Source organism: Malania oleifera, chromosome 2 (genome assembly GCF_029873635.1).
Source record: "Malania oleifera isolate guangnan ecotype guangnan chromosome 2, ASM2987363v1, whole genome shotgun sequence".
NCBI classification, from domain to species: domain Eukaryota; kingdom Viridiplantae; phylum Streptophyta; class Magnoliopsida; order Santalales; family Ximeniaceae; genus Malania; species Malania oleifera.
The window spans coordinates 123781010-123808519 of NC_080418.1; the positions used below are offsets into that span (position 1 = coordinate 123781010).

A 27510-nucleotide genomic window follows, 5' to 3' on the forward strand; every position below is an offset into this window, starting at 1 on the left:
AGGGGGCAAGTATGAGTTTATGTTTAAGATAATTAAGGTTTTATTTGACTGTAGTTAATATAGAAATTCGGATGGTGATATATACTGAATTGTATGTGATATAGTGGAATGTAGAAATGAATGATTAGCAAAATTTCGAGGATGAAATTTCTTAAAGGAGTGGAGAACGTAGAGACGCGAAAAATTAATTTATGGAAAATGATATAGAAAAGAAGAAAAGGAAAAATTTTAAAAAGGGAAACAATAGGCTTCATCGACAAATCCCATGTTTTCGTCGATGAAGGTCCTTTAGTAATTCTTTGATGAGGTTCGGGCATCGTCGATGAAGAGATCCCGAATGACAGGAATTTCAGAATTTGGGTTCATCGATGAAGTTCTTCTTTCGTTGACGAATGTGCTTTAGTAACTCGTCGATGAGGTTGGTCGAGTATAAATTGAAATTTTCGTTTCTTATTCATTAAGCAACCTAAATTCTTCATTTTCTCTCTCTAAAAATGGCACTTATTACCTTCTCTCTTCGATTTCTTATTGTTTGCCGCTTGATTCGACGATCAGAAGCCGCTACGAGGATCTAGGGGAAATTCTCTACAAGTCTAGCGAAGTGGATTTTCAAACGGTGTTTTTTTTTCAGGCTTTACCCCAAAGTTAAGGTAAGGGTAGAAATGAGTCGTTTGACTAATATATGATTGTTTAAAAGGGGTCTATGGGCTTTGTAAGGTTTAATAGTTGTTGATCTGGAGTTTGAGTTGATAAACTAGGGTTTTTGAATTAAGGTTCGGGTGAGCACCACAGGCATCATTTTGGGGTCCCTGCTAGCATAGTTTCTGGAAACCAGGTAAGGGGAATAGATTAAACCAGTAGTTTTTATGAGTTTACCTATTTAAATGGAAATTATATGAGTATATAAATGCATTTGATTATCAAGTGAGTTTTAAAAGAAATGCCAACCGTTTGAACTATGATTTTGAGCCTAGGGCTGTGTAAATATTATTTATGAAAATGAAATGAGGAAAGTAATGAATTTTCTGGATATATGTGAAGGATATTTAATGAGTATTTTCAGTAATCTGAACGATGAACATGGGTTGGCTTTTGTTATTTTAAAAGATATGATTATGTGTATTATTAAATGGTGTGGCATGAGAAAAATGGAGATACTGTGATGAATTATGATTTATTTATAAAATGTTGGGAATACTGAAATGTGACAAGAATATGTATGGCACGTGTACTGTTTAATTTAACCAATGAAGTATATGACATAAGATTCACGTAATGTGAACTGTTACAAATGAAGTATATGACATGAGATTCACGTGATGTGAACTGTTACAAGTAAAGTATATGACATGAGATTCACATAATGTGAGTTGTTACAAATGAATTATATGACATGAGATTCACGTAATGTGAACAATATACAAGATTCACGTGATGTGAACTATACATAAGATTCACGTAATGTGAACTATATACGAGATTCACGTGATGCGAACTATGAAAATGAATTATAAGATATGAAATACTGAGAACATGAAAATATTAATATTATAGAGATAACAGATACAGAGTAAAGTAAAATGTATTATATATTGTTGTATCATATTTATTTAGGGGTGAAGTATACACCATGCTCGTGGGCTTGCTGAGAAAGGTGAGTGCCTTGATAGGTATTAGATGTAGTCATGCGAGCTGCATAACATATTAGGGTAGAGGGAAGCTACTTGTATGGGCAGGTAATATTCCTTATTCTCGGGAACTTCTGCCAAGTAAGCATTTGTGTGAATGTGTAAGTACGAGATAAACTAACCACTTGAGGGCTTATTGAGTAAGGTAAGTGCCTAGATATGCTTCAGTTGTAGCTATGGGTTGCATAAGGTATCAGAGCAAATGGTTGCTACTTGTATGAGGGGGTAATCACCCCAATCCTTGGGAACTCTCATTTTATTAAAATATGTTGCATTTTTGTGAGTAGGGATAGAGAATGTTTTCATAACTTTAATATGTTTATAAATGATGATTATATATATTTGTGCACAAACCTCATGATAGTCACACACTTGTGCTAATCTATTCTGACTTACTGAGATGTGTCTCACCCAATATGGAATTTTATCTTTTTCAAGACCTTCACATGATCGAGCTTAGTGAGCTCGGGGCTGGTGTAGCATTTTTGAAAGAGAGTCAGGGTATAAACTTTGGTTATAATATTTTTGGGGTTGTAATATATTTATATTTTCAAAGTATTATATGTTTGTGAATACTAGTTGTTTGGAGGATGTCTTTTGAGATAATAGATATATAGAAACTCTAGTATATTTTTGTGGAGTTGTTATTTTTTCCACTGCTTGAATGAGATTATGATATCAAATACAGAAAAAATGGAACATGTGGCACTCAGACTCCACTTGGCGGGTATGGGTGTCATAAGATAGTATCAGAGATATATTTCAAGTAACACTCCGGACCCTAGTTTTGGGCTCGGGGCATTACAACTGCTATGGGAGTGTGTTGCTCCACGTTGCGCGGCAATCTCACGTAATATGTCTAGCCCTATTGAGAGTGTGTTGCCCTCCTAATTGTTTCAGGTGCGGTAAGTTAGGGCATATCAAGGAAAATTGTTGAGAACCATTGCCTATGGTATCTGTTCAGAACTAGGACCGGGGAAAACAACAGGTACCACTTGGAAGAGGTGCTCCACCCTAACTGTATACACTTCAGGCTGAGGAGGATGCCATCAAAGAAGCAGGTATGGATTTATGATTTAAAAAGTAATGATTTAGTTAAATTATGAGTAGCTGGCAAAGTTATTTGATGATGTTATGTTATGAATAGTATGGATATACAAAATAGAATGAGCTTATGAATGTTTGAAATGAGGAAAAATGAATTAGCAGGGAAAAATTTCAAGGAAGAAATTTCTTTAAGGAGGGGAGAATGTAACGATCCAAAAAATTTTAATTATTTAAAATAAGAAGAAAGATAATAAAAAGGAAAAAGGGAAATAGAAGAAAGAGAAAAGAAATTGAAAAAGGGTAAAAAGCAAGTGCTCGTCCACGAGTAGGATTTTCTCACCGATGAGAGATCTTTTGAGCCTCGTTTCCGAGTATGTATGTCTCGTTGACAAGGATTAACCGAGTGGGTTTGGGCTATTTTGGAACTTGTCGATGAGCTTACGGCCTTGCCGACGAGTGTTCTCTAGTGGTTCGTCAACGAGTCCTATCTTCATGTCGACAAGTTCACGTGGCAAAGACGAGTATAAGAAGGTTTGGGGTAGATTCTTTGCAAAGGAAATTAATTTTCCTTCAGCTTTCTCTCTCTAAACTCATCTCTCTCCCTTCTCTCTAAAAATTCGGCCCGGATTCAACCCAAATCAATGATCGGAGGTCGCTATGGTGTTCTAGGGAAGATTCTCTACACATCTAGCGAATCAGTTTTCTAAACTAGGCTTTTTGGGAAACGCTCCAAAGTTGAGGTAAGGGTTAGGATTCCCAGTTTCTGAGTTTTTAAAGGTTTAATTGAAGTCTATAAGTTGAGAAAATGCAGAAATAATAGCTTATTTGGGGTTTATTTAATTAAACTAGGGTTCGGTTGAGCATCATAGATGTTAGTTTGGGATACCTGTTGGTGTAATTCGAGGATTCAAGTAAGGGGAAATTTATATTTTAAATCAAATTTTCACGTATTAATTGGAAATGGATTATGATATATATATATATATATATATATATATGTAGATATGTTTTCATGTGGGTATAAAATGCCAACCGTTTAAATTATATTTTATGAGCTTAAGGCTGCTTATTTAGATGTATATATGAAAATGAACTGATGAAAGTGGAAAACATTTTCAGGATAATTATGTAAGAAATGAAGGTATATTTTCAGTATATAAACGTTAAATGTTGGTTGGTTTATTTTACAGACAATGTATGAATTTTTACTGCAAAATTGTGTGGCACGAGTGGATGGAAATGTAGTGTAAACCTATGATATTTGTATGAGATACATGTTATGTAAATAATGTATTAATAATGAAATGTATAAGGGTTACGTTGTTTGTGAATGATAATACAACCATGAATGCAATGACAACTAAAAGAAGCTGTAAACTAATTGGTGATAGCTAAAAGGAGCTGTGTTAGTAGATTCTAGCGCATATCTATGTGGACTAACTAATGTACAACTAAAAGGAGCTGTTGTGTGAATGAATGAAATGAAAATGAAATGAAATGGAAATGTGAATGAAATGGATATGAAATATGAAATGTGAACGATGTAAAAGGTGAAAGGTTACGTAAAGTGAAATGTTATGAAATGCTAAAGTTATGAACATGAATAGTTATGGATGGTAATGACGACAGACAAAATAATGTGTTATGGTATTATCAGTATTTATGCTAGTAGAACATGTTACGTTAGGACGGGGCAAACTCTTCGCCTGAGGGCTTGCTAAGAAATGTGAGTGCACTAGTAGAATCAAATGTAGCAGTAGGCTGCATAACGCACTAGGCCAGAGAGAAACTATTTATATGGGCGGGTAGATTTCCGTATTCTTGGGGGCTTCGCTGGTAAACTTTTGTATGAACGGGCCTTTGCTGAGTAAGGTAAGTGCCCTGGTATGTTTCAGTGGTGACCTTTGGGTTGCCTAATGTATCATAGTAGAGGGGTACAACTTGTATGGGCGGGTAATCACCTCTATCCTTGGGTAGTCTCGTGGGTAAATATTTTTCATGTGTTTGATTAGGTTCATAAAATGATTTTAGAATTATGTTAATGGTTTTTCAAATGATATTAAAATATCATTTATGATTCTCATATTGACCACACGTTGTTTTAATATATATTACTTCTTCCCTTACTGAGATGTGTCTCACCCGAATACGAATTTATCTTTTCAGGACAACTGCAAGATCGAGCTTAGAGAGCTCGAGTTGGATATAGCATTTTTTGGGTTCTAGATAAATAAAAAGGTATAAATACTTTTGATGATATTTGGGATGTAAATAAATTATGTTTTATGTTTTATTTTTTAAGTCTTCTGGATTTTATGGATGGTTGTGGAACATACTGGTGTTGTGAATACTAAATATTTTTTGAGATATGTGTATATATGAGAATACAGGTGATGAATGACTATTACAGAATATGGATAGAAGTAGTAAATTTTGGTATTTATTTTTATGATTGAGGATCATACTTATGTTTTCCGCTGCGTACATGACATTTATTATGGATTATCAGGATTTTTAGGAAATAACGCATCGGACTGGGTTTTAGGGTTTGGGGCATTACAAGACAGGTACTCATCATCAAATCTAATGTCAGTATCCAAAACTCTAGAGTAGCATCCATCCTCATCGTTACCCAAGTTGGCATCAAAATGTCTGACAAAGGTAGGATAATACCCTCTGGTCTGATAAGACATGAACGAGTCCCGACCTTGATGCCTAAACATATCCAATACATTCCTAAAGTGATTTTTCATGAAAGTGAGATTTAGGACTTTACATAGGATAACTTCTTTGGGTTGGAATTCCCTTACGTATCTCGTCCTTGCTAGCTTTGAAAATGAACCAGCTGTCCTATATGACCCCGACTTCCTGAGCATCAACTTGCTTGTTTGGCCTAGCCATTGAGGAAGATGGAAAGCCTTTTAGTAGGTAGGAAGGTGGGTTTATAAGGGAGATAGGAAAACAGAGGAAAAGAAGAGGAAAGCTCTCAATTTAGAAGTGAAAATGAACTTGTCAGCATGGGGATATATATAAACCCGTGAGGTTCGGTCGACCCAAGGAGGGTTCGGTTGACTGAAACATTAAAACTTCTATATAAACTGAGTCTAGACGATCAATCATGGTAGGGAATGGTCGACCGAAACTTGACATTTCAGTTTTCATGGTTTGATCGACCGAATAATTTTGTTCTTGAAGTGGACGGTCGACCGAGTGATATTCGGTTTTGAATATAGTCGACTATTAGTAGACCGAAGTGGGTTTGGTCGATCGAAGACCTTGAGTAAAAACTTCATGGTCGACTAAACAGGTCAAAGTCAATTGGATGGTCAACTAAATTCATCAGGGCATATAGATATGGTCGACTAAACTTAGTCAACACTTACAATTTGGACCTGATTTTGACCTATTCCTTGCTTTACAAGAATAACCGATGGCTTTTAAAGTAAGGTCGAATTTTTTGGAACAATTTCTAAGCTGAACCACTTCACAAGCCTTCGGTCATTACTACCCCATTATAGCTAGTCTTATACTTCAAAGAAGAATAAATAATTAATTAATTTCAATTGGAACCCCTCCTTCCTCTCGTCCTATGGGATTAGCCACCATAATTACCCACATCATTTCCTTATCTAAACCTCTAGCGCTTCTATGTAAACAAGCAGACCAAACGTGCCCTTCCATTTCATTAAATAAGCAAGGTTTATATGCATGTGAGGGAGTTTGCTTATTTGTTCTATTTTCTCCAGATGAAGCATGAAAATTTTTATGACTATGGGATTTGAAATATGGACCTTTTTGAAGAGTTTCTTTCTCTTCGCTCTTAAGGGTTTTTTATGATTATTCTTTTCATTTTTAGCTTCAAGTGTAACTCTAAAATAATCAGCTATTTCTTTCTCTAAGCAAACAATTTTCAAAACTTTCTCTATCTTTTTTCTTCTCAAGGATAGCATGATTAGATTTTAGTTCCTCTAATTGTTTAGCTACCCTTTTATTTTGATTTTTCAAAAATACTTTCTGCTTAGACATCCTACCTAAAAACTTATTCATTTTCAATAAACCATTTTCTAGCTGTTCAAATGAAGGTATGCTTTCATGATTTAATTTAGCACAAGATTCATCACAAAGTTTAATACATGAATTGTTACCAGAATCAATGCATGCACAATTGTCAGCTAGTATATCACAATACTTAGCAGATGATTCATCACAAGTTATATCACCCAATTTTTTAGGAGAATCATCACATGCATTATCATCAAGGCAATCATTAGAGTCACATGATGATTCAATAGATGATATATCACAAGATTCAGCATAAGAATCATCACATGCTTCATTGCATGAATCAGTAAATGAGGTAGGGTAAGAGTCATATACCTTATCGTCTACTAACGCAACCTGCCCATGATTAGCCACTACCTGATCATTTAGACTTGGAGCATTTGGAGTGGCAATCTCTTTTTCTTGGGTCTCTCCATATCTCTTTTCCAGCTCAACCCAAATCTCCTATAAACTTCTACATGCCATGATCTCAAGAAAAATATTAGAATCTAAAGCACAATATAGTAAATCCATGGCATGTGAATTTGCATGCATCAAATTAATATCATTTTCATTTACAGGCATACAAATTCCATTAACAATCACTCGCTAGGCCATCCAATCCATTGATTTTATAAATATGCTCAATCTAATTTTCCAGGTGATGTAACCGACACCACAAAATACAAGAGGCCTAGAAGAAGACTATCCCTCACCGAATGGGGATACACCAATGTGAGCCATTTGTGATCTTTTGAAAAAACATTTAAGTCTAGTGCAACGAGACTCTGATACCAATTGTTGGAATTGGTGTATTCCCAAGAGGGGCATTGAATTGGAATTTTAAAACTTTTCTCCTAGGTTAAACCAGACATTGGCAATATTTCGCAACCTAAGGTCCTTCTAAAAGAAGACTCAATTCATCAAACAAATAACTGAGCAAAATTCAAAGCATATATAGCAAGCTCAGTAATTCACGATCATGCACAATAAAATATAAAAATTCAAGTGCTGGAATTTAAAATGCGGAAATTAAAATCAAGCACAAGAAATGTTATCAGGGTTCAGCCAACAATGCCTACGTCCCCTCCTCAAGCTCACAAGCAAGAGGATTCCACTGTGGCTCTCTTAACAGGTGGAGTAACACCTAATACAACACCTTAAAGGATGGTGTACCTAGTTCTCCTAACCGGGTCTGAACCAGTCCGAGACATTTCACAGGGCAAGTCCCCCTCTTCCAACCATATGTAGAGAAAACAACAGAGATGAAATTTTTCATACAAAAAAATATGCTTCTTACAGTAAGCAAATATGTACCACTACGTGCAATCAATTAATGCACTCACATATGATAGGATATTAAGTTCAAGTGAGATTTCATTAACCAATGTGTTAACTCTCAATAATATGTGTGTCAATATGTATATATGAGAGTGAGACCTTTGATTTCAAGATAATGTATTTACAATATGAATATTCAAAGCATCTCTAGAATCCCAAACAAATATCTTAAAAATATTTTTCAAGTATCAAGCACAATGGATATTAGGGTTTAAGCTTGCTAAAAATGACTTTATCAAAGCACAAAGCAAGCTTATGAAACTTGCAATAAGGATGCAAGTTCTTAAGCCAATGAAGAGTTTTTCCCAATCTAATATTTATAAATAAAATACAATGGGAAAAACTTTAAGTTACTTTCCAAAAATCAATACAAAACAAATGCGCAAGTATAGGAGAGAGATAAGCTTTAAGTAGTATGAAATATTCTCACAAAAGAATAACACTCAACCAAGCTTCGAAATGCAATCAATATGCAAATGAATGAGGTGAGCAAAATATGCTCTTTCTAAAGATATATGATCAAATGAGTATAAGAAAGAGTTTTTGGCAATATACTTGTAAAAAGGGTAGGAGTATGAAAGATTTAGCTCAATAAAATTTTTAGAGAAAATTTGCTAATCTATATGCTAATCACCTTCAAATTATGACAAATGAGGAGGCATATACAGAGTTGGGCAAAAATATAACTGTTGGGGACATGCAGGGTATTTTGGAAATTATTTAATTATGTTTAATGTAAACTAACCCTAATTTACTGCGGTAAAAATTTTACCAACCCAAGAGGTTCGATCGACCATATTCAAGGTTCGGTTGACCATATTATTTAGTTCGGTCAACCATGGCCATTTTGAACTGGAGATATGGTCGACTGCCTTAAGGCGATTTCGAACCCTTCGTAGGTTCAGTCGACCAAGGAAAGTTCGATTGATGATTTTCTATGGTTCGGTAGACCAAAGCAGTTTTGAACTAATGGTTCGGTCGACCAAGTTGTTGGGGCTCAGACACGTGTCACTTCGATCAACCGTGGAAGGCATGTTCATTTCAAAATGGTCGATCGTGAAGTTAACATGTTGACTTCTGGTCAGTTTAGTCGATCAAGGCTTTTGTACTGCTTAAGGTTTGATTGATCGAGATCGCCTACAATGTGCATTTAAGTCCTGCTTTGGTCTTTGTGCTTCATCAACCCATTGTAAATAAACATAAGGAATTTTAGGCTATATGGGTGATGATTCCTATGGTCATTCTAAGGCCTCTTGTGCATATACACTCTTTCATGTATGACATGCAAATATTACAAACCATTATTACAGACCTAGAAACTAAATGCAATTACAATAAAAACAAATGTCTTCAGTTTCCTTGCTCTTAACTTTATGGAGTATGCCAGGTGTGTGTGTATTATCCGTCTTGGCCTGTATTTTCTCTGTCCCTTATGTGTGATATCAATTGTGGACCTATTCACATGCTAAATACACACATAAGCTCACTGTGTTTCGTCAGCATCAAAATAGAGATTGGACTCAAAAAGTCAACGATTCAATTCTCGATCCTTATTGATTATTTATTTTTTGTATTGTATTCTTTACCTAGGTAGAATGGGGCACGTGGAATCTCGTGTGAATCAGCAAGGACCACCTTCCAAGGCTAAATACTCATGGGGATCGTATCTATAGTGTTTTTTTAAATTTTCTTTTTTATTTGACAATGAGTTTTCTTCATAATCGATTTGAATAATTCTGATTTAGTTAATGGCCTATTCCTATGCTACCGTATGTCTCAATCTTCAGTTCAGCTCAAGAACTCAACTTGGTCGCCCCTCAAAGTCTCCCTGGTTGAGTAGTTGGTCGAGACTCTCAGTATCTCTACCTTAGTAATCTTTAGTATCTTGACTTGGATGCCCTTGAGGGTCACTTGGTCGATCACTTTGTTGAACCTTGTAGCATTTCTTCTTAAGTCTGAACCTTGGAGTCTACAGCTCGTGACCTAGTCGCCCTTTGTGTTGTTGGTCGAATAGAGTCTTTTCTTCTTTGATGTGTAGAGGCTTTAGGGGTTTAGCTAAGCATTTTATTTGAGCTTTAAGTTTCCTAAATACTCCCCTGCCTTCTCGTAATGCTTATCTCTTTAGTTTTAACCTGTTTTTCCTGAAATACGGACAAACCTTGCATAACTTTGAACTATGTTAACAAAGTGTATATACAAGATAAAAGTAGACAAAACAAAGGTAAAAGAGAGCCTAAAATAATGTATTTTAGGGACTCATCACAACCCCAAACTTATACTTTGCTAGTCCTTGAGCAAAACAAAAACTAAGAAAACTAAAAAAATCCTATCTACCTCCTCTTTCACGGGAAACACGGTTGCATTAACCGTATGCAACAAGGCTTTAAACCCCTAAGTTGATCCTAGCAGACGAGTTGTAGTCTCGTGAGGGTTTCCAGGGCGATGCCCACAAACACTAAACTCAGTGAACACTAAAATAAAATCACATGCAACACAGTCATGTCATTTCACATATAGGTATATAACCTAATTACACACAAGCTTTTCCATACATAACTCCATTATACACACAACTCAGCAACAAATTACCTATACAGGTATCATCAATGCATAACCATCAAGAAAAGCATAACTCACAAAGAATCAACCAGTAATTGCGATTCAAAGTTAATATCATCATGTAGATTCAAGTATGAAAAGGCCACATCACAACGCGTAGGTAAAGTGCATGATTCGTTACACTCAGGTTACCCTTGGACACCTACAGAACGGTCATCTTAACTCAGCCTCACTGGTATACCCTCAAAAATACTTAAGAAGATAGGTTCACTTTCATATGTGAGGAAGAATGTCACGATCAAACATCCCACATATTTTGAAGAATGAAAGCTAAAAATGGACTAAACTGATCTCATAAGAATGGGATCTAGCCTTTTAACGAGGTGTCGGCTCCTTCACCCTAGCGTCTTCTCACCTACTCACCACATCCAACCAAGACCACCCTAGATTAACCTATTTATAGACCAAGCATGAGTATCCTCTATGCATCGGACAACTAAAGAATCTTTATACTTGTAGGAACATGTGTGTTGTGCCCCTAGCATGACCTTTTTACATTTGGAGTAGGTATTCTATGCATTTTCTTTTCATTTCTTTTTCTCTTTTGCTCATTCTTTTACGTATTTCTTTCATGGTCAGTTAGGACATTTTTCACAAATTTTATGTCTTTATTCCACCAATGGAAAATTGGGCTCGAAAAGAGGTCCAAGAAATAGGTATATCTAGGGGTGTCTTAGTTTTCACGTCTTGAATAGGTTACAAGACCTAGGTTTATATCTCCCTACTGGACATCACCTCTAGGCTAGCAAATAAAGGAAACGAGACTACAGGCAAAGAAAAACTAGAAAAGGAAACTTAAGTTTCGTGAACTCAGAGTTTGATGTCAACAACTCAAGAAATAAATAAAAGACTCAACAGTACTTCACAAGGTTTCATAGTCGCCATGATTATTCTCTCAGGGCTCTTAGGGAACCCTAAGTGCTACAAATCATGTGAAAGTGTGCCCTTGCCTCGCAAAGTACCATGTAAATGCAAGAACTTGCCCAACCATATTAACATGAATGAATCATTAGTCAATAATCACTGAGTGTGAAAATAATATACTTGCTATAGTATGCGAAACCACACATAAGCAACTCACTACATCGTTAGTGAGCATAACAAGGTCATATAAATGGTGAGCCTATGCATGTAACCTATAGGTAATATAAAGGTATGTAAAGGGTATAAACAATGTTAATATGATATAACACAAGTGATGTTCACACAAAAACAAATTTGAAAAATGTGTCATTTTTGTGCTTGAAAATGTACCATGTAGTGCTTTCCTACCCCCTACCCCCAACTTAAAACTTTAGTGTCCCTACTGTAAGTGTAGAAAGAAAGAACCTAGAATGCATGGGATAGGAAACACTGCATAGTGCAATGAAATCAACCAGTATACCTATGTCTGTACTAAACACATAAAATCTAGAAATAGAAAGCACATGCAATAGTACACGGAAACACAAAATACATATAGACCAAAAGCACCATGTAATTTCATAGGTAGTACAATGTATATGAAGCATTAGAGCACTGGTACAGCCAACGAAAACATGGTGTGATATAAAAAAAAAAGAAAATAAAGGAAATAAAAGAAAATAAAAGAAACAACAAAAGGGCGCCTTAACAGCACGGTACATAAACAGAGCAAGTCAATGGGTCATCTAAGTCCTTGTCTGACTCCAAATCCGAATCAAGAACAGGGTAAGAGTTGTCCGGAGAACTGCCGGGGCCAGATGAGTTTGCCACCTCAACTGCTATCGTGTGTACCATAGCCACCATCGAGCACCATATTGTAGGGTTCAGATGAGTAAATGGTGTGGTCAGCCGAACTTGACTGAACGGGTGCTATGGAGTATTTGCCGGTGTTTGTGTTGTAGTGGGTGGCACCTCAGAATATGCCTGGGGTAATTAGTTCTCTTCAGGAATCACCGCTGGTACTTTCTTTTCTCTCAGCAGTTGTTTTTGCTCCCTAGAGGCAACTTGCCCCCTTGATGATGACTTTCCCTTTCGTGGGTTTTGAGCCCTTTTCTGGCTCTCTGTGGACCGTGGTGATTGGCCTTGCTTCTCGCCAGTCTGGGACCCTGAACGGAGATGCATCTTCATGGAAAGTGGTGAGATAGGAGAAAATATAGTGGACGAAAAATCACAGGAGGAAAGGAGGCAAAAGGGCAAAAACCCTAGATCACCTAATAGGACTCTAAATGAAGAGGAGATCACCGAAGCTAAGTCTGATGGTCGAAGGGTCACTGGAAGCTTAGAGATGGTGTTTAGGGCTCAGGCGACTAATTCGAAGGGAGATGTGACAAGGGAAGACCAAGAGAACAGTGGCGAGAGTGATTCAAGCTTTGCATGAGAAAGGGTTCTAAACGTAACCTTTGACAGCTTCAGCCAGGTTGCACCAGCTAAGTGCTGATCGAGCCTGGTTGCACCCCACTTATTTCAAAAAAATCTGCTCTTTTGACTAGGTTGCGCCCCACTCAGTACTGGTCATGGACATAGTTTAACTTTTCAGTAATTTGTAACTTCAGAAGAGTTTAGGGACTGGACTAGGTCACGCCAATGAAGTGATGGTCTCGCCCCTGGTGGAACTCCTCAGTAATTAGAGATTCGAAAAATTTTGATAGTCCAACTAGGTCGCACCTATGCATGCTGGTCACACCTTCGACGTACCCCCAACTAGCCTATGACCTACTCTTAAAACTCTAAACCCTATGTACCCTACAATGTTCAATCTAAAGACTCAAAAAGAAATAAAAATACTCGGGTTGCCTCCCGGAAGCGCTAAGTTTACTGTCTTCAACAAGACACACTAAAGCTCATATCAAACTCATCCTGGTTCGAAGCTAAGAGTTTCCTCCCATATTTCCTCATCAAACCTCATCTTGCATACCCACAAATGTCCCTCTAAATTGAAGGCCGAATCATGAATTGCAAGAATTTGTTTGTAAGGGTCCTCCAGTTTAGATATAGAGGGGCTCTCAGGTTGAAGTGTACCCTTTAGGGGGTCCCTCCACAGAGTTGAGGGAGCCCCTTCCCCAACATATTTAGCACTTATGTCAACGTCCACAGTTTAGATGGTATTAGGTGGATGTTGGGAAGAATGGAATACATTCAGGCTGAACTACATAATACCAAAGGACACGTCCATAATCCTTGTCCTACATTGAATGTATGCATTAGCCATGGCTAAGAAAGGTCGTCCTAATAGGACAAGGACTAGATTCTTGGCTAGGTCAGAAGGTTCCATATCCAGGATAATGAAATCAACAAGATAGTAGAACTCCTCCACTTTGACCAAGACATCCTCAATCACACCCCGTGGTCTTTTTATTGATTGTTCAGTGAAACACAAGGTGACCAGGGTGGGCTTCAGCTCTCTTAAGTTAAATTTCTTGTAAACCAAGTATAGAAGGATGTTCACACTCACCCCTAAATCTAAAATAGCCCTATTAATGGTGTAATTTTCGATTACACATGAGGTGGTTGGAGTGTCAGGGTCTTTCAGTTTCAGAGGGAGGTAACCTAATATCATTGAGATCATGTGCTTGGCTAGCTTCACTTGTTTGTTCATATGCTCCCTCAATTTTTTCTTTTGTGTGCACAAGTCCTTAAGAAACTTGGCATACGCAGGCATTTGCTTGATAGTAGCTAAGAGAGGAATATTGACCTTAACCTATCTAAATGTGTCCATGATGGACTCAGTAGTGGTATCCTTCTTAGATGAAGAGGGTGTATAAAGAGTTGTAGGGTATGGTGCTGGGGAGATATGAAATGCCCTATGAGGAGCATAGTGTGGCATCGCTCCAACATTGGGTTCTACTCCCATCTCCTCTTCACTCTCACCCTTGCTAAACTGCTCCTCTACCCTATTGTCTACCATCCCACCACTCCAAAAAGTGGTCACCACCTGGGTCTGCTCAAGATATGATGACAAAAAAGTGTCCGGCTCACATTCTACCCCATATTGGCCCTTAAGGTTAACTAGAGGCTGACTTGACAACTTGCCTTCATCTCTCCTACTTAAAGAGGTAAGTAGTTGCCCTATGGTGGCCTCTATCTTAGCTATCGATTGGGAGTGAGAGTGAAGGAGTTGCTGATCTACTTGATGATCAAGCTCAATGCCCTTGAGGGCTTTCAACAATGTCTCTTGAAATGTATCATATTTGAGCTGAGGGGGAGATGGTTATTGAAACGATGAAGGTCTGGGGGTAAAATAGGATGATTTTGAGAATTATGGTATGGGCATGGAGGTGGAGCATTAGGGGCTTGTTGAGGTCTTTGGGATTGGAAACCCGGAGCTTGTGGCCTCCAAGAGAGATAAGGATGTTGTTTCCACCTAAAATTGTACGCATTTGAATAGGGGTCATTGGCTGGCCTAGCGTACCAATTATGGGTAGCCTTAACTTCCTCCTACACAAATTCAAGTTGGGAAGGCGCATGATGGCAATTGTAGCACGTGTGTAAAGGATCGTAATAGATGGCACACACCTCTGCACATGGTGCTGGCTTTGGTTATTGTCTTAAGGACAACAACCGGTCTAGCTTTTGAACTATTGTGTGCAGTGTGGGTGCTAGGTCATTGTCTACGACTAACTTATAGATTCCCTTAGTTTTGGAAGTGGAGGGTTCGTATAGTCTACGGGCAGCAATAGTATCCAGCTAAGAATTCTCAGCAAGGTTCTCAAAGAGAACCCAGGCCTCATTCTCGTGTTTAGTGAGGAAAGTACCTCCACAAGATGCATCTACCATTGACCTATCTTGCTCGGCCAATCCTTCATAGAAGGTCTGAACCAATTGCCACTAGAAATTTGATGGTGTGGGCATTTACGTAAGACGTCTCTAAAACGCTCCCAAGTCTCGAAAAATAGTTCCCCGTTCAACTGTGAGAAACTAGTGATGGCTCGCCTAAGCTGGTTAGTCTTCCCAATTGGGAAGTACTTCTTTAAGAACTCATGTTACATGGTGACCTAGTTGGTCACCGATTTCGGCTCTAATGACGTTAGCCAATATTTGGCTTAGCCTTCAGAGAGAATGGGGAAAACCATAAGTGGAGGGCACCATCACAGAAATTATGGATGTGGATGGTCGAACAGATTTCGAGGAATTCATCTAGATGCTTATAAGGATTTTCATTAGAATTCCCATAAAAATTGGGAAGCATCGAGATGATGCAAGTCGCAATCTCGAATTGCACTGCCTCGACATCTGGATATCTAGATGCTTATAAGGATGGGCTTGATGTTGAATTCTAAGTGTGTTTTCACGTATTCTTATACTTTGGCTAAGTACCTATGAGTCACTTATTAACTATAGTTTCTTTGCCTCTAGAGGCAGTGTCCACTACTTGGTTTCTTTTGTATTTTTTAGTGTTTGCTCAACTATGAAATCGAATAAGACATGTGCTTTTATGACTATTCTTGGCTTATAATGGATATAAAAAACCCCAAGCTTGATTGACCACTTCATCAATCTCCCTAATAAATCTATACACCGAAGGATCTCCCTTAGGGTAGATTAGTCAATACTAGATTTTGTGAGCTTGAAAATAAGGTCTAAATCTCCTAGTTGCTAATAGCATAACAAAAATTGTTGGCCTAACAAGGCTTACGACTCTTATTTTGATGATAACAAATCAAGATAATTTGATATGTTTCCAAGTTGAAATGTTTCAGGAATCAAACGGTAGAAAGCTTAACTTCAAGCAAATGAAATAAACAAGGGGTTCAAAGCAAAGCTCAAAGGGTGTTAAAGTTCAAAGATCGAGATATTCAATGGAAGCTTAAAGTTTGACAAAATATTATGAAGCTCAAAGTATGTTTAAAGCTCAAAGAAAGGACTCAAAGCAAGGACATGCATGAAGACTCCAAGAGTTGAAGAATATAGAGTCTCAAGGAAGTTTTCATGTAAGTACTTCAAGTAAAACTCAATATAAAAAGTATTGAAGGTCTTTAAGGACAAATTAAAATCTTAAGAAATCATTTTTTAAAGACCTTGAAATATGATTTCCAAAGTTATAAATAATGAAGGTCTCAAATGAAAAGAGTTTTCAAAGTCAAAATCTTAAAAAAAAAAACTAATGTTTTTGAAAGCTCAAGCGCTTGCCCAACATTCCCAAGTAACTGACTTTTTTTGTTTTTTTTAAGAACTCCAGACAGAAAGGTGTCAGGTGCTTGATGATAGCCTGACAGGCGTTTACCTTGTCATTTGAGGCACTTGCCTGCATTTTGATAGGTGACTGCCAGTGTTTTGACTTTGGAATTTAACTGAGATAGGCGCCTGACTAGTCGTGCCAGGTGACTACCACTCGAGAGATTTTTTAGAATACTAATGGGAAATTCTTTACATTTGGTTTCTTGGGCTCCAATTTTTTTATAAACTTGACCAACACTCCAAGTAAACTTGGGGAGCAAGGAATTAACTTTTTAAACTCTATAAATAGCCCCCAAGACAAGGATTTTAATTACCAAGAAATATTTTCAACAATCTAATACTCCCAAGTGCTTTCAATTCTAAAACACTTTCTTGCTCACATCTTGTTGGTATCTCAACTGAGTTCTTGCTTATGATCTCATACAAAATTGTACTTTAAAGTCTGAATCTTTTAATAAAAGGAAGATTAATCAGGTGATAGAATTTCATTGAGCTTCAATTGCTTTATATTGAATTTACATTGAAGTATATTGTGCTGATTGTTGTACTAACCTACTCTATCTGAGAGTGTATCTTGTACACAAGTTCTCTTGTTTCTTGTTTCTTGTTTCTTGTTTCTAGATGGTTCGGGGTTATTAGATCCTTGTAACCAAGCATGGGGTATCGCTTGGAGAGGGATCTCTACCTGTAAAAGAGGAATTGTAAAAGGTTTGCTTTGCCTGGAAAGGAGTGTTCTAATAGAATCCTTTGGTGGTATTGACTAAAGGCGAGGACGTAGACTGGGGATAAGCCGAACCTCGTAAAAATATCGGTGTTCTTCTTTCCCTACTCTTTATTTTTAGCACCTTTATATATTGTATTGTGTTGTATACTAAGTGCAGGCTACAGAGAATAAAACTGAAATTAAAAAAAAGACTCTTAATAAAAAGAAAGTACGTTTTGATTAACACTTCACGGAAACCCAAAAGGAAGTACATTGGTTAATCGTTTCCAGAAATCTTAATTAATAAAGAGCAAATAATTTCATTCAAATACAAGGCTTGCAATTACTCACAGGGCTACTAAAGTAAAAATTTTCAAAAGCTGAAATTCCACAAGTGTTGCAAATTGTGGTTGATTGAGTATTTTTGATTGGTTATTTTGAGTTATTCATTGGTTGATTGATTGGTTAAGTTTTTATTAACGTGTGGTGTGTTTAGCATTAGTTTTTGAATTGATTGAATTAATAAAGTTGTGTGTTTGATAAAACAAGTAATTCAAGAATCCATAAAAGGAACTAAAATTTTTTAATAATCCAATTCAACCCCCTTCTTGGGATAACTACTTCACTTTCAATTGGTATCAGAGTCAGGTTATAACAAATCTTAAAAAGTAGTTATATAAAGATCTACATGGCACACATAGAAGTAGCTCCCTTTGGAGAGGGTCAATCCTCAACTAGACCACCCATCTTTTGTGGATTTAACTACACATTTTGGAAACAACGTTTGAGAATCTATCTTCAAACAATGGATTGGAAGGCTTGGAAGGTTGTCACACATGGTGACTTAATCCCTACTAAACTAGTGGATGGAAAAGAGGTACCTAAGGAATAAAGAGAAATAACTGAATTAGACCATAAAATGCTGCAAGTAAACTCAACTCCAATAAATGCATTGTGTTGCGCCCTTGACATAAATGAGTTCAATAGAGTCATGGCTTGTAAAACAGTGAAAGAAATATGTGACAAACTTGAAGTAACTTATGAACGCACCATTGATGTAAGAGATAATAGAATTGACATGCTCACTAGTGAATATGAAGCCTTTATAATGAACCCGGGTGAATTTATCACAAGTATGTATACAAGATTCACTCACATCATAAATTCTCTAAATGCCTTAGGAAAAAACGTACTCAACTTATGAAATGATACGCAAAATTCTAAGAGGACTTCCACACGTTCGCGAACCTAAAGCCACAACCATAACGGAAGGTGGAAACCTCAAAATAACCTCACTAGATGAACTCATAGGATCACTTCTAACCTATGAAATGGCTATGAAAGAAAGAAACACTGAAAATACAAATAAGAAATCCATAGCTCTTAAAGCCTTTACAGAAAGTTCAAGTGAAGAAGATAATGAAACCAGTGAATTAGATGATGAAGAATTAGCATTTATAACTAAAAGACTTGGAAAATTCTTCAAAAGAAATAAGAAATTCACTAGAAAATTCAAAGGATCAAAAACTGAAAAAGGTGAAACTAGTAAAAAGGAAAACAAAAGTAAGAATGAACCTCCCACTTGTTATCATTATAAAAAGGTTGGACACATCAAGTCGGACTGCCCTCAGCTCAAGAAAGAAAAGAAGAAGAAGAAGCCTGAAATGAAAGCAACATGGGATGACACAAGTTCAAGTAAATCGGAGAGCGAATCCAGTGAGCAAGAGATGGCAAAAATGTGCTTCATGGCACACAACGAAGAGGTAAACTCTTACTACTCCTCCTCGAAAGATTCTAGTAACGAATCATGTAATGATTCGTGTGAGAGTATGCCCTCCTACAAAGAACTCGAAGCTGAATTATTTGCTCTTCATAATAGGTTTATTAAAGTATCAAAAAGGAACATAGCTTTGAAACAACAAAATGAGAATCTTAAAAAACAGCTAGAATCCTCACAAATTGCTGAAAAAGAGAAAGAATCTCATATTAACAAACTAATGGAAAAAAAAATAGAGACTGTGCCTCAAGAATTAAACAAATTACAAGAAAATGATCAAAGCAAGAAAGAGCTGGAAATAAATGACCTCAAAATTCAAATTGAAGATAAAGAAAAGATTATTTACAACTTTACTAGAGGTAAAGAAAACTTTGAGAAAATGGTAGGACAACAAAGAATGGTTAACAATAAAGAGGGAATAGGATACAATGGAATTACAAACAAAAGAAAGAAAAATTTATTCATGGGATACTTTGTAAAACAAACTAAACACTATGCAAGTACTTCATCCACAAACATTCATGAACATACTACTTGCTACATGTGTAAAGAAAAGGGACATATAATGTTTAATTGTCCACTTAAGAAAAAATATGTCAAAGTAAAAAATGAATGGAAGATAAACTCTAAAACTAGACAAGACTTAAAAAGAATTAAGAAAGTTTGGGTTCCAAAAGTAACACCATAAATCCTTTCTTGTAGGTTTGCTTTAGGTCTACTCCATCAAAAGAAAAATGGTACTTGGATAGCTGGTGTTCAAGACATATGACAGGAGATAGATCAAAGTTCACCACCCTCACTCAAAAGGATGGAGGATATGTAACCTTCGGTGACAATACAAAAGGAAAAATTGTTAGAATTGGTAAGATAGTTAAAGAATCCTCACTCGCCATTAATAATGTTTTGCTAGTAGATGGTCTAAAGCATAATCTCTTAAGTATTAGTCAACTTAGTGACAAAAGGTTTGACATAATCTTTAAGAAAGACAAATGCATAATACAAAATCCTAAGAATCATGAAATTCTATTCATAGCACATAAAATGAACAATGTGTATTGCATAAATCTTGATAGTCTAATATCTCAAGATGTAACTTGCTTGGCTGCCCTAAGTGAAAATAGTTGGCTTTGGCATAGAATATTAGGACATGCGAGCATGGACCTTCTATCTAAACTATCTAAGAAGAACTTAGTAAAAGGCTTTCCTAATACAAAGTTTATTAAAGATAAAATTTGTGATGCTTGCCAACTTTGAAAACAAATCAAGACAAGCTTTAAAAAGAAGAAACACATATCATCTAGTAGGCCCTTAGAACTCATACATTTAGATTTATTCGGTCCTACTAGAACTCAAAGCTTACGAGGAAAACAATAAGCCTTCGTGATTGTTGATGACTACTCTAGATACACATGGGTATTGTTTTTAGCCAACAAAGATAAAGCTTGTGATATGTTAATAAGTCTATGCAAAGATGACTTGAGAAAGGTTACAATGTTTCTAACATAAGAAGTGACCAAGGAAGAGAATTTAAAAATAAAGATGTTGAAAAATTTTGTAATGATCATGGAATAAGTCATAATTTCTCAGCACCTAGAACTCTACAACAAAATGGAGTTGTTGAGAGGAAAAATAGAACCCTTCAAGAAATGGCAAGAACTATGCTAAATGAAAATAATCTACCTAAGTATTTTTGGGTTGAAGCCATAAATACAGCTTGCTATGTAATAAACAAGGTCTCCATTAGATCAAGTCTAAACAAAACACCTTATAAATTATGGAAAGGGAGAAGGCCTAACATAGCTTACTTCCATGTTTTTGGATGTAAGTGTTTTCTTCTCAATAACAAAGATGACTTAGGAAAATTTGATACTAAGTCGGATGAAGGAATTTTCCTAAGATACGCTACAAATAGTAAGGCTTATAGGATCTATAACAAAAGAACGCTAACCATCATTGAATCAGTCCATGTAAATTTTGATGAATCAAATCCTTTCACAAAAGAAATCAAGAATGAAGAAAAGGATGATACTTCACAAAGAGAGGATGATCTAGAAATCAAGGAAGAAAAAGAAGAAAATAAAGAAGAAACTTCAAAAGATATTCCTATAGAAAATATTGAATTACCAAGAGAATGGAAGTATGTAAGAAATCACCCTCAAGGTCAAATTATATAAGAACCTTCTAGAGGTGTAACCACTAGATCATCTTTAAAGAATCTATGCAATCATTAGGCCTTCTTATCTCAAGATGAACCTAAAAATTTTAAGAAGTTCTAAATGATGACTCTTGGATAATTGCTATGTAAGAGGAGTTAAATCAATTTGAAAGAAGTAAAGTATGGCAATTAGTTCCTAAACTAGAAAATCATTCAATTATCAGAACAAAATGAGTATTTAGAAATAAGAAGGCTGAAAATGATATAGTAGTTAGAAACAAAGTTAGACTTGTAGCTAAAGGATATAACCAAGAAGAGGGAATAGATTATGACGAAACTTTTGCCCCCGTAGCCAAAATGGAAGCTATAAGAATGCTTTTAGCTTATGCATCCCAAAAAGAATTTAAATTATATCAAATGGATGTTAAAAGTGCTTTCTTAAATGGTATATTAATGAAGAAGTATATGTTGAACAACCCCCCGGATTCGAAGACATAAAAAATCCTAATTATGTGTTTAGGCTAACTAAGGCTTTATATGAGTCGAAACAAGCCCCTAGGGCTTGGTATGAAAGACTTGGTGGATTTTTAATAGAGAAAGGGTTTTCAAGAGGAAAAGTTGATAGTACCTTATTCATCAAAACTAAGAAAGATGATATGCTTTTAATTCAAATCTATGTAGATGATATAATATTTGGTGCTACTAATGAAAATCTATGTAAAGAATTTGCAAAATGTATGCAAGAAGAATTTGAAATGGGTATGATGAGGGAATTAAACTATTTTCTTGGACTACAAATTAAACAAGCAAAGAATTCGACTTTTATAAGTCAATCAAAATACATAAAAGATGTAACGACTTGCTACTTATATATTTATTTTTTTCCCCTTAATATATATAAAATACGTAGCCAATCTGTCTGTAATACAACTAAAGACACCTCAGACCCAACGGAGCACTAAGGAAACTATGTACACGATACATTCCCAAGCAGTGGCAAACATGAAATTGCAAACAACTATATACAACATCAGAAATCTAAGGAAAAATCCCAAAATGTACATCACAAAATACCCAACGGTGTCATCAAAATTCTGGGATCCACCCCAAGCAACTGACACCACAGAAACACCTACCCTTCCAAAAAGGGTAGCGCAAGAAATCCTCTACCCGTGAGCCTGATCCATGCCTAGCTGGTTCACCTGAAAAATGGTAAGTCACTGGGATGAGACAATGTTAAGTAAGAGGAAATATGTTATTACTAGTGTGTGGCGGCTGAGTTACACATTTAATATACAGATATAATACTGATACTGTAAAATAGGTTGGCTAGAATGTCGTACATCTCACATTTATTATAGTTTAAAATACAACTGTGTCTAAGTTTTCTAATCAGACATACTTCTAATAATATAATAATACTACTGCTGCATGGTATATCTGTATATATATATATATATATATATATATATATATATATATAAGAACATCTGCGATAATTCCCTGGGATCTTTATGTCATGATTTAACCCTTCATGACAGGGTTGTGTGGCCTATAGGCAGGACTTACTCTGGTTGGCCTACCAAGCAAGTCAATCCATATTTCTATCAACCATCTGGCCCACTGCAGTCTCTTCGGGCAAACTCCAAGTCTATCTCATCTAACCGGCTACCTCAACCCAGCTTTCTGGGGAGACTGCAATCTCTCTTGGCACGATTAGATGGAATCCACATACTATCTAAGATATGTGGTTGCACTCTAATCTGAAATAGCAACAGTACCGTGCTCTGCTGTTTGAATCTGACTTAATATCTCCATAGGGTCTGATACTATTTAGTACTGATATATATATATATATATATATATATATATATATATATATTTATCTTACTGTTTTTACCATGATATAGAAATAACCATGACATCTTTAAACTGCTCTGCATAATCTAAATTTCTGGCTAAATAATTGAATAAACTGAATAACTGAGTGTTATGGATCAGAAGTCATGGCATTCTGAAAAATACTTTAAATCATATTTTTGAAACTTGATATCAATATTTTCCTGCTAATAACTTGTAAAACATGATATTTACAAAGCTGCATAAAGACTATACTAAACTGTAATAAACTCATGCCACACAGTAGAGTAATTAAATTCCATGCTTTAAAATTTGCATCTCCAGATATAATAATAATAAAATTCTGGAAAGTTGAATAATAATACTGATACATATAGAATTTTTTGATAAAGTTTCTAAAATTCCTAACATAACATATTTCCCTTATCTGACTACTGAAAAACCCCTATTGTGTTTAGTCTTACACCCGCAAGGTTTCCCACTCAACACCCTGAAAACAACATCCCCCAGAACAAAACTTCAGTATTTCTTCATGTACTAGATTTCTTATAACTATGGAAAAGCCAAATATTGAATAAAAATTCTTACCTTGAATTTGCAAATGAAATCCAAGTCAGTCCCACCAACGATCCACTCTAACAAACTTGAAGAGAACTTTCCCAAGAGTGTCGTGGAAGCCTCGGATAATCGAACCGGCAAGAATTCGGCCCAAAATCTTAGAGAGAAGGGAGAGGGGACGAACAGGAGAGAGAGAGAGAGAGAGAGAGAGAGAGAGAGAGAGAGAGAGAGAGAGAGAGAGGGTTTTCGTGTGAGAATTCTACAGAAAATTCGAATTTAGGCTATTTATACACTAGCCTTCGTCGACGAGGCCACGAAGGAAGTTCGTCGACGAATGGCTATTTCTCGTCGATGAAATTCAGAGCTGAAAAAATAGCCTCTCGGTATCTTCTCATCGACGAGACACGTGTCCCCATCAACAAACCCCTCAAGTGTGCTTGTCGACAAACTCCTTGTGTTCATTGACGAGACCCTATTTAAATTCCTTCTTTCCTCTCCTCCTCCAATTATTAAATTACGATAATTATTCGAATCTCTACAAAAGATATGATTAAAAAATTCGATATGAAAAACAGTAAATTCATAGGAACCCCCATGAGCACTTCCATTAGCCTTGATAAAAATGGAAAACCGATAGATATGAAGTATTATAGAGGAAAATTGGAAGTTTATTATATCTAATAGCTAGTAGGCCCAACATAATGTTTAGTGTGTGTATGTGTGCTCAATTCCAATCAGCACCCAAAGAATCACACCAAATAGCTGTTAAAAGAATTTTAAGATACTTAATAGGCACTATAGACTTAGGTCTTTGGTATCTTAAAGACACCAGATTCGGAATTATTAGCTACTCGGATGCAGACTATGTAGGATGTAAAATAGATAGGAAGAGCACTAGTGGAACTTGTTACTTTCTAGGATGCTCACTAGTCTCTTGGTTCTCTAAAAAGCAAAACTCCGTAGTCTTATCCACAGTTGAAGCTGAATACATAGCTGCTGGGAGTTGTTGTGCATAAACATTATAAATGAAACAATGTTAGCTTTACCATGATCCCAAGAGGGGGGTGAATTGGTATTTATAAAATTTAACACCTAGGTATTCTTCCTAACAGCAATATGTTCACAACCCTATGGTCAATCTAGTGCAAATAACATAAATATATTAGAAATTTAAATAAAGCAGTTTAATCAATCACACAAGCACTAGAAAGTAGTAAAGAGAGGGTGACACGTAGATATATTATCGAGGTTCGGCCAACTGCCTACGTCCCTGCCTTGGCTAACCAGCTGAAGGATTACCATAATAACTTGCTCACTTAAACGGGTGGAGCGGCACCTATACAAACCAGGTCAATTAGCACAAGGCTGACCTCAACCTTAACTAACTCAATTAGTGGGGCTGACTTCAACCTACACGCCTTAATAAGATGGCGCACCTAGCTTTCCTAACCGGGTCTAAGCCAATCCGGGACTATTCCAGGGCTAGTCTCCCTCTTCGAGCCCGTACCTGGAAATACAACAGATGTGTATTACATCAAATGGTACAGCGATTGTGCTTTCGTGTAAAGCAGATATGTACCCAAATACATGCAATAACATACACCACAGTATGATTAAATATATAAGCTCAATGTGGTCTAGACAGTTCAACTCTCAAAGGTGTTTTCTATCAGTGTAATGCGTACGTGAGAGTGTCAAACAAGCAATCTTTGTATCACAAGATATTCAATCAATAAGTTCACACAAAGATGTCAAGTCTCAAGTATTTCAATCAGTAGGATGTCTCAAGCATGTAAGTATCAAATGATGTATATGCTTGGTTGCAAAAGATGTGTAATCTTTGTATTCAGCAAATAATATATCAGTGATTAAATATTGCAACAAAGATGTTTCACCTCAAAAACAAATATCTCTTCAACTGGTTTTCAAGATAAAGAACAATAGATATTTGTAAATGATTTTGAAAATATTTCGCAACCAAAAGCAAATACGAGCTTCTCAAGATGTTGTAATGAATATGCAATCTCAGAAGATCTAATAAAGTCTTCTTAGGATAAACTTATTAGCAAAGTCCCCTAAGAATCCTTTTGGTTTGGCTATCAATAAAAAATAAATCAATCTCATAACAATGAGAGAGCAAACCTTGCTATCTAAACACTCAAGAACACTTACAGATGATCTAATGACTTTTGAATATAAGCTAGAGTGTTTGGAGAACGAGTATGAGCAGTAGAGGGTATTTTTCTTGAGAGAAAACTTTGAATTTCTTTTCTTAATCAACTCCTTAATTTTTCCAAATGAAAGGGTATATATAGACATCCCATGATTTTTTACCGTTGGGGACCTATTAGGAATTGTTAGAAAAGTTTAATGACATTTTAAACATTTTGACCCTATTTAAAAAATATTTAATCGGGGTAAAAATCAGGGTAACCCGAGAGGTCCGATCGACCAGAAAGGTTTCTGTCGACCAAATCTCATATGGTTCGGTCGACCAGGGAATTTTTGAACTGAATGGTCGGTCGATCGAAGGTGCCTTTCCAAAGGCAATTTTCCATTTTACCGATGTTCAGTCGACCGGACCATTTTCAACTAGCTAGTTCGGTCGACCAGACCATTGGGAATTTTCTCAAGAACCCTCAGTCGACCAAGTAGTTGGAGTACAAAAGTGGCTCGTTCGACTAGATGGTCAAAATATTGACCCAGGGGGTTTCGGTCAACCGAGGCTTTTTGAACTACCTGGTTCGGTCGACCAGGGCCTTGGTCAACTGTTGACTCAGGCCTGTTTCGATCGACCAGGGTAAAATGAATTGCCATGGCCGATCGACCGAAAGTGCACCATGTGTGCATTTTGGTCCTGTTATGCATCACACAAACCCTAATCAAGTGCCTATCAAACATAGGTGCAAATGTGTGTGTCCTAGGGTCATTTATGTTCAAATAATGAAGACACCGAAAAATTTCGGTGTCGGTTGACCGATCCTAAGGTCTTTTTCTAAGGTCACCTTTAGTTCGTATTTGGTTTGAGCTTATATAATAAACCATGCATGTGTTGTGTGTGCTTATTACAAACCAAATAACCTAATTACTATTATAGACAAATTTCACTACTGAACATTACAATTGAGAACATAAATTTGTCTTCAAGCTTTAAGCTTTCACGTGCCATCAATGTATCTATTAATATACACCTGCACATGAACTAGATATTCATTAAATACATGAATATTTGTCATTATCAAAACCAGGTGTGACCTATAAGGTCAACAAACAACAACTAAAAGACTATAACTTAGAATCTACAACAATACCAATTAAGTGTGATAATACTAGAGCTATAAATATATCAAAAAATCCAATATCTCATTCAATAACAAAACATATCGATATTAGACATCCTTTCTTGAGAGATCACATACAAAAAGAAGATATAACTCTTGAATTCGTTAATACAAATGATCAATTAGTTGATATCTTCACTAAACCACTTTCAAAGGATTGTTTTATATTTATTAGATGTGAATTAGGGTTGCTACATGTTCGAGAAGTTGTATAGAAATGAAATTTAGAAAACCTACTTGAC

At 36.2% G+C, this 27510-nt stretch overlaps 1 non-coding gene across 1 annotated transcript; it reads left to right on the plus strand.

The window, feature by feature from the left end:
• The first annotated feature begins 15530 nt into the window (after positions 1-15530).
• On the plus strand, positions 15531-15636 carry LOC131150032 (small nucleolar RNA R71). The gene has a single exon (XR_009135418.1). It is a non-coding gene; the product is annotated as a small nucleolar RNA R71 (small nucleolar RNA).
• The last annotated feature ends 11874 nt before the right edge of the window (positions 15637-27510 follow it).